An 8837-nucleotide genomic window follows, 5' to 3' on the forward strand; every position below is an offset into this window, starting at 1 on the left:
TGAGAGTAGTCGAACCCGTCCTGATGTTTATCTTGCATGTATGAGTCTATGTATAATTATGTTGGAACTTTTTATTATTCGCTTTGTTTCTCGTTGTTTTTCTTTCGGGTTTGTCGCTGGCTTTTCTGCCCATTTTTGGATGTTGCTCATCGTGGTTGCTTTATATTGGGAAAAACAAACAATAGGATGACGTGGGGAGGCAGCAGCAGTCACGCTTCTGAGGATGTCCCTGTTCGTCGCTCAGCGAGACAGGCAGGGCATTCCATCGAGCCGTATTCTCCACCACCACATCCGCCCTCCACTAAACAAATTATGCGCATGTTTGAAGAAAGAAGGAACAACGATCTGATTGAGCTGTTGAAAATTGTGCAAGCTATGGTTGGGCAGAATGGAAATCAGAATGGTCATCACTCCAAGCTGTCAGATTTTCAGAGGACCAAGCCTCCCAGTTTCAGTCAAGTTATCGATCCTTTGGAAGCCGATGATTGGTTAAGGACTATTGAGAAGAAGCTTGAGATTGCTCGCACTGAAGAAGCTAACAAGGTTCCGTTTGCTATACACTATCCTGAAGGAGCTACCGCTATATGGTGGGATAATGCTAAAGCCATGTCGCCTGCGGACGAATAAATCACTTGGACTAAATTCAAGGACCATTTCCGCAAATATCATATTCCCGCTAGTATTATGAAGGTCAAGCAGCGTGAATTCCTCGCACTCACCCAAGGAAGCATATCAGTAAGTGAGTATCTGCATAAGTTCAACCATTTGTCCCGTTATTCTCTCTATGATGTGGCCACAGAAGAAAGAAAGATCGACAGATTTCTTGGAGGACTGAATCAGCACCTCAGATGCACTCTCAGTATGTTTGATTTCCCGGATTTCGGAACTCTGGTAAACAAGGCCCTCATTGCAGAAAGGGAACACAAGCTCGTGCATGACAATAAGCCCGCTAATAATGATTATAAGCGTAAGTTTGAGCCTAAAAAGGATGGACAGTCGATGCAGAAGGCTTGTACTTGGTAGCAGACTCAGGTTGAGTACAAACCCAATTGGCAGCAGAATGTTAACAAGACCACTACTCAAGTCAAGAATGTCGTAACTAGCCCGGTGCGCGAAGAGTGTCAGCGCAACAATTCATGCTTCAATTGTGGACAAACTGGACATTATGCTAGGTAGTGCCCCAAGAACGGCAAGCCAAATACCCCATTCATGCCGCAAGTCAACCACATGGGGCCATACCCTGTCCAGAGGACCATCCAAGGGCAAGTACACCACCTCTCCGCAGACGAAGCCCAAGAGGACCCGGAAGTCGTCATGGGTATGTTTCCTGTTAATAGCATAACTACTTTATTTGACTCTGGGGCTTCCCACTCTTTTATTTCACGGAGTTTTGTTTCCCAAAACAAGTTTCCTTGCTCGATTTTGGGAAAAAAGTATGATGGTACAATCCCCGGGATCCGTGCTTAGAAGTAATCTGGTCTGCCGTAATTTGGAAATCGATATCAAGGGAGTCCGCTTCCCAACTTCCTTGATAGTCATCGAGTCTGCCAAGTTGGATATTATTTTGGGGATGAACTGGTTGACCCAATATCAAGTATGCATCAACTGTGCGACCAGAGAAGTCACCTTGACAAGTCAAGAAGGCGAACCACAAAATTCTATGCCCGCAGAAGCATACCCAAGAAAGGAATGGTCTTCACCGCTGTAGCTGAAGAATTGGAATTAATTCCTGTGGTCAGTGAGTTTCCAGATGTATTCCCTGAGGAATTACCAGGAATGCCGCCATACCGGGAGCTTGGGTTTGCAATTGATCTTGTGCCCGGGACCGCACCGTTATACAAGAAGTATTATCGGATGCCTTCATCAGAATTAGTGGAATTAAAGAAACATCTTGATGAGATGCTTCAGAAAGGATATATTCGTCCGAGCTCTTCAGCATGGGGATCACCCGCAATATTCGTGGACAAGAAAGACGGCAGTCTTCGGATGTGTGTGGATTACCGTCAGCTGAATGATGTCACTATTAAGAACAAATATGCACTACCAAGGATTGATGATTTGTTTGATCAACTCAGCGGGGCAAAAGTATTCTCCAAGATTGATTTGAGGACCGGATATCACCAGCTAAAAATCAAGAAGGAAGATATTCCTAAGACTGCGTTCACTGCTCGATACTGTCTTTATGAATACACCGTCATGTCATTCGGCCTCCCCAATGCCCCTTCTTTCTTCATGCATATGATGAATAAAGTATTCATGGATTTTTTGGATAAGTTTATGGTGGTCTTCATTGATGACATCCTCATCTACTCAAAAGGAGAAGAAGAGCACAAGGGACACCTCAGAGCAGTCTTGCAAAGACTCCGTGACCATCAGCTATACGCCAAATTCAGCAAGTGCGAATTTTGGCTCAAACAAGTCGGATTTTTGGGGCATGTTCTTTTAGCAAGAGGCATAGTTGTGGACCCAGGCAAAGTAAAAGGACATGCTTGATTGGAAATCACCCACGATAGTATCGGAAATCCATAGTTTTCTTGGATTAGCCGGATACTACCGCCGATTTATTGAAGGTTTCTCTAAGATTGCCAAGCCAATGACGGAACTACTCAAGAAAGATAAGCAATTTGAATGGACTGAGGATTGCGAGAAAAGTTTCAATGAGTTGAAGACCAGATATAACGACAACACCGGTGTTGACCCTTCCAGACATCTACCGCAGCTTTGATGTATACTTTGATGCATCCAGCAAAGGTATTGGGTGTGTACTCATGCAAGATGGCAAGGTTGTAGCATACGCATCCCGCCGGCACGACCCCACGAAGGGAACTATCCTACACATGATTTGGAGTTGGCCGCAGTTGTGCACGCTCTGAAAATTAGGAGACACTACCACATTGGAAAAAGGTGCCAGATATTTACCGACCACAAGAGTCTCAAGTATATATTCACACAACCATACTTAAACCTTCGGAAGTGAAGATGGCTAGAGTTGGTCAAGGATTATGACCTTGGAATAAATTATCATCTAGGTAAGGCCAACGTGGTTGCTGATGCCCTCAGTCGCAAGCCTGCCAGTCTGAATGCCATGATGGAGTCCTTGACTCCCGAACTCCAAAAAGAGATTGCTCAGCTTAACTTGCTTATTGTTAATGTCGGCCTTGCAAATATATTGGAAATAACTCCTACCCTCGAGGATGAGATCCGCATGGCCCGGACAAATGACTCAGCTCTACTACACCATGTCAAGTGTATGCAAGAAGGCAAGACCCAGGATTTCTCTAAGGATCAGCAAGGTACGCTAAGGTTTCGAGGACGGATTTGCGTACCTGAGCAGGCAGACCTGAGAAAGAAAATCTTGGCAAAAGCGCACGAATCTTCGTATTCAATTAACCCAGGAGGTACCAAAATGTACGAAGACCTTCGGCAGATATATTGGTGGGATGTAATGAAGAAGGACATCACATACTTTGTCGCTTGTTGCGATGTATGCAACAAAGTGAAGGCGGAACACCAGAAACCCTCCAGACTTCTCCAACCTCTACCCGTTCCGCAATGGAAGTGGGATGATGTCTGCATGGATTTCATCACAGGCCTACCAAGGACTCACCGAGGCAATGATGCAGTATGGGTCGTGGTGGACACGCTGACTAAGGTAGCTCACTTCATTCCCTTCCGAACCACCTACCGAGCCGATCAACTTGCACAGTTATATGTGTCCAGAATAGTCAGTTTGCATGGAGTGCCAAGAACTATCACTTCCGACAGAGGTTCACTCTTTACCTCCGCTTTTTGGTCACGTCTCCATCAAGCTTTGGGGACCGTGCTAAAATACAGCACAACCTATCATCCTGAAACAGGCGGGCAGACTGAGTGAGTAAATCAAATACTTGAAGATATGCTCCGAGCATGTGCTTTGGCCCAAGGACCCAAGTGGGAAGATTGTCTGCCGTATGCTGAGTTCTCTTACAACAACAGCTTCCAGACCAGCCTGAAGATGTCACCTTATGAAGCTTTGTATGGATGTAAGTGACGCACTCCACTAAACTGGTCTCAAACCGGAGATAGCCACATTTTCAGAACTGATTTAATGATGGAGGCTGAAGAGAAAGTCAAGGAGATCCGAGATAGACTGCAATTGGCTAAGTCCCGACAGAAGAGTTATTATGATGCAAACCACCGCCAGATCAGTTTTGAACCCGGAGAGCATGTGTACCTCCGAGTCACACCCATGAAAGGAGTCAAGAGATTTCAGACCCGAGGAAAATTGGTACCTAGATATATTGGTCCGTTCCTAGTTATGTCCAGAGTTGGTACTGTTTCTTATCAGTTGGAATTGCCACCAGAATTGTCAGAAGTGCACAATGTGTTCCATGTCTCACAGCTAAGAAGGTGTATCTCGCCACCGGAGGAAAGGACTGATATGGCAGAGATAGAGCTTGCTAAGGATTTAACCTATGAGGAGAAACCGTTCAGAATCTTGGATGAAATAGAAAGAGTCACTCACAGTAAAGTGATAAAGTTTCATAAGGTTCAGTGGGAGCATCACACCGAGGAAGAAGCAACTTGGGAAAGAGAGGAATTTTTAAGGACAACCTATCCAGAAATGTTTTCCCGAGCAACCGAATCTCGAGGACGAGATTCATCCTAAGTGGGGGAGGGTTGTGACAGGCTGGGTTTTTGCCCTCTTTCATTTTTGGATTTTCTTGCCATTTGATTTGGATTTGAGTTTTTGAATCAACTCACTTGGACTTAAACACTTGGGCATGTCCTTGATTTTCACCGAAGTGGCCCACCTCTCTCTCAAAACCATCATTCCCTCTCTCAAATATCCAAAAATGGCCCTAGGAATATTATTTTTTCCTTCAAAACCTCACTTCAGCAACATATGCTCCAAACCAACCCTCATTTTCCTTGCCCACAAAAATCTCAGAAAATTCCCAAATATTTTTTGGACCTTGGCACACCTCCCTGAGCAAAAATATTTCATAGGTTTTTGGAATACTTTTGCTATAGAAAATCATTTCTGTTCTGGTCAGAAAATGCAGTTTCTACAGGAAGTGCATTTTTCCTTGATCCAATGGAGCTGAAATTTTTCGGGTTTCATTACCCTCCTAAGAAACTATAACCACCAAAGATCAGCTCTAAGCTCATTCTAGATCTCTCTCAATTAACCTCACAAGTTTCTGTCCTGAAACTTGCCAGGAAGAAACCCACTCACACAGCTCACTTGTGATCAACTCAGAGCATTGGAGCAACCCAAACCATCAAGGACTACATGCCAGACATGAATTCAATGCACAGCGTGGCTCTATGCCTCAGTTCACGCGGTGACCACGCATGTGCATCGTGCCAACCTGCTTGTCGACGCACTCTGGCCGCCGCCGACGCTCCTGTTTCGCGTGTGCTCACTTCCCAGCTTGCCGTGCCTTGCCAAACCTCGCCACAATCATCGTCTTGATGCACTTAACTCTACCCTAGTCCTCGCCGACGCCGGAGCTCGCCGCAGCGAGCACGGGCAAGATGCGGCCAAGCGTATAGTGCGCCCGTGCCACTGCTCTCGTCGCACCCGCCTCCTGTGCTCGTCCTCGCTCGCCCATAATGGTCGCGTGAGCCATGGATGCTTCTCCCCCACTCACTAACGCCGTTCGTCGCCGGGCACTGTCTCTAGAGAACTCCGATGGAGCCCCGAGCCCGCTCCTCCCTCGCCTATAAATAGGACTCCTCCCCAGCCTCTCCGAGCATCGCCTCTCACTCCCACACTTGCCACAACCTCGTAGATAGCCGCAGCCCGGTCGGGCAGGCCTCTGGCCGCCGTTCTTGACCGGAGTTCACCGGCGATCCCCTCCGCTGCTCCCCGTCTCTCCTGAGCCTCTCGAGCTCAACCAGCTTCTCAGGCGTGTCCCTGGTGATCCTCTGGTGCGCGCTGGTGCAGTTGGGGCCCCTGGAGTCACTGCATCATGCCGTCTTCTTCCTCTCCGACGAACCCCGACCGCGGCCGCCGCTGGAGAAGAAGATTTCGAGCCCTTCCGTCCATCCTTAGCCACGTTTCGCGTATGTACGGACTCCTTGAGGTCTTGCGCATCTATCCCCTCATTCCACGGCGGCGGCCGACCTCTCCTCACAGGAGAAAAGCCGGCGCATCGCCGCCTCCCCTCTGTTTCTCTCCCCCCTCTCTAAACCTGACTGTGGGGGCCCACTGTCAGCCTCACAGCCGCGCTCGAAGCGGTATAAGTGGTGGTGCCCCCTGAAATACGCCTTCGACATCACCCCCTGAACTTTGACCAGCCATAACTTTTAAACCATAAGTCAAATTGAGTTGATTCTTTTTGTATTGTGTTTGTTTTGAAAAGTTCTAGCAGCCACCAAAATGTAGATTTTTCTCTGCTGTCTAGAATTTCTGGTGAATTTCGGAATGATTCTTGATATTTTCTTTTTCTGTTTTTAAATATTTTCAGAGGAGAAGCTTGTCTTGAAGATAACCAGGAGGAGTGTGAACCTCCTCTGCACTAAGGCAAGCCAGACCAACATTTGCATGGTGTCATTTCAATATTTATGATTTCCAACTTGAATATGAGTTATTTCATGCATTTAATTATTTAAATGAATATTGCTTATGCTAGTTACTTTGTTATGGTTGAAATGTTTTGTTTACAGTAGTGTTTGAATATCTAGTCTAGTATGAGTTAGTAGAAGTAGTTTTGATTGTGTGATTATGATATGGTTATGATATGACTAGCATCGGTATTATTTTCATATGCGAGGAATTGATTTTAATAAGTTAGTGTCATAACTAAAAGTGATGAGTGTGAAAAACCAGTGAAGTAGAATCAGTAAAGTTTGGTGATGACTAATGCAAGTAGAAACTTGATGATGTTGATCCTTTTACTCTAAGTGTTATGTGATGCATGTTGGATGATTGCATGTTCATGGCATATTGTGACTCAAGTTATTTCAAGTTAAAACTGATGTTAATTCAACTTGAACATAACGTTGATCGAGTCATGGTGCCACTGAATCGAATTTTCCCACTGCAACCACATTTGCCTTTATGGGAAGGCCTTTATTCGGTCAGTTGTCATGCCTCTGTCGGTGAGAGTCCGAGGGACTCGGTGCACAAGTTTGTTTCACTGCATCAGTAGTGGTTTATTGCACTGCATTTAACTTGATTAAATATCATGATATTGTTTGCCATTATGTTTATGCTTGTTATGAGCTTGCAAGTACATTCAATGTACTGACCTGGTGTGTCATGCCAGATTTCAGGAAAGTCTTACCGGATCGAAGTGTTGCCCGTGTCTAGATCGTGTCCACATCGGTGTCCCTGTGCTATCACTACTGCGGGATGTTACTAAAGCGACACTATGATCAGAGAACCTTCGACGAAACTGTGTGCGATGCAATAATCGCAAACGGTGGTGTAAAATAACCGTCAAAAAGGTGCAAACCGTTTGCGATGGAGGACACATCAAACACGGTTTAGATTTTAGTTGCGTGTGCGATGCAGGGCATACGGTTGATCGATACAAACTGTTTGCGATTAGAAAGAACAACAGAAACGGGCAGCCATATCAATGTGTGTGCGATATACGGCATACAGTTTGCTCCGATGAACTGTTTGCGATGATCGAGGTGAACACAAACGATTCAGCGTAACAAGATGTGTGTGATACCCGGCAAACAGGTCGGTAATCAAAATTGTGTGCGATCATTATAGACAGCCCATACAGACCTTTTTTGTGAATTGTGTGCTTGTCAGAGCACATAGTTCAACAAACCAACATGTGGGCCATAATGTATAATGTATAATATCTCTGTCAAATACTTATTACTTACCGTTTGCGATGAGATTGACAGGATAAACAGAGATAACAAATTAATATGAGCGAACGGAAACAGAGATATGTACTGTCTGCTTAATTTAGTCCTTCTTCTTGTTGTTGTTGTTGTTGGATGGCCCCGCGACATCGTCTTGGCGAGGAAGCTTCTTGCCACTGATGGTTGGCTTTTCATCGCCGCCGCCATCATCATCGTTGTTGCTGTCGTCGTCCTCATCCTCCGTATTCGACCATTCCTCCTCCTCAGCATCGTCGTCCTCTTCTCCGTCCTTCGATGGCTCCTCGTCTGTCTGGTTGTCGTCTGACGACTCTGAAGGCGGCGTCCCTTCCATGATCCAGATATAATCGAGGTCTGGGCTCGACGCTGGACTCATGAAAGACGAGCGGGATGATTCCGATGTTGACCTATCATCGGGCGCCAGACTGCTGGCCGAACTGTCGTCCTCGCTGTCGCTCGACATGGCTACAAAGTGTGTGCCAGTGTGTAGCGTGGCCTGCCGGGGACGATGAAGATGGTGGACACTTAAGCGGGGTATGCAGAGAAGAGGAAATGCCAATTCAAGCGGGGGTTGACGTATTATCTAACCGCTGATATAATCAACCGCAATTATTTGTACCCAGTCGCTCCAAATTCCCGGGGTTGCGCAGGACTCCTATTGGCTGGTTTATTTCTTCAGGACAAAAAGAAGGAACGAGTTTTGGGATTATGCACCCGGTACTGGTACGAACGGAGTAGGACAGTTGGCAAGCAATACATTGAGCTCTTCTTATTGATAAAGCCAGTAATAATCAACCTACAAATGAAAAGAAAAAAGACAAAGGAAAATATCTGCACGAATCTTCGCGTAACATCAATGGCATAGGACCTAGATGTGCATTACTTAGAGCACATCTAGATGTGTTGTAGCAATACTGTCAAACAAAATCCCTAATCATCATTGCAAACAGCGCATAGAACATGGCTAATGCAACAACCAAAACTACACATGCTAGTTCCTTCTT

This window comes from Triticum aestivum, chromosome 3D (genome assembly GCF_018294505.1).
Source record: "Triticum aestivum cultivar Chinese Spring chromosome 3D, IWGSC CS RefSeq v2.1, whole genome shotgun sequence".
Taxonomy (NCBI): domain Eukaryota; kingdom Viridiplantae; phylum Streptophyta; class Magnoliopsida; order Poales; family Poaceae; genus Triticum; species Triticum aestivum.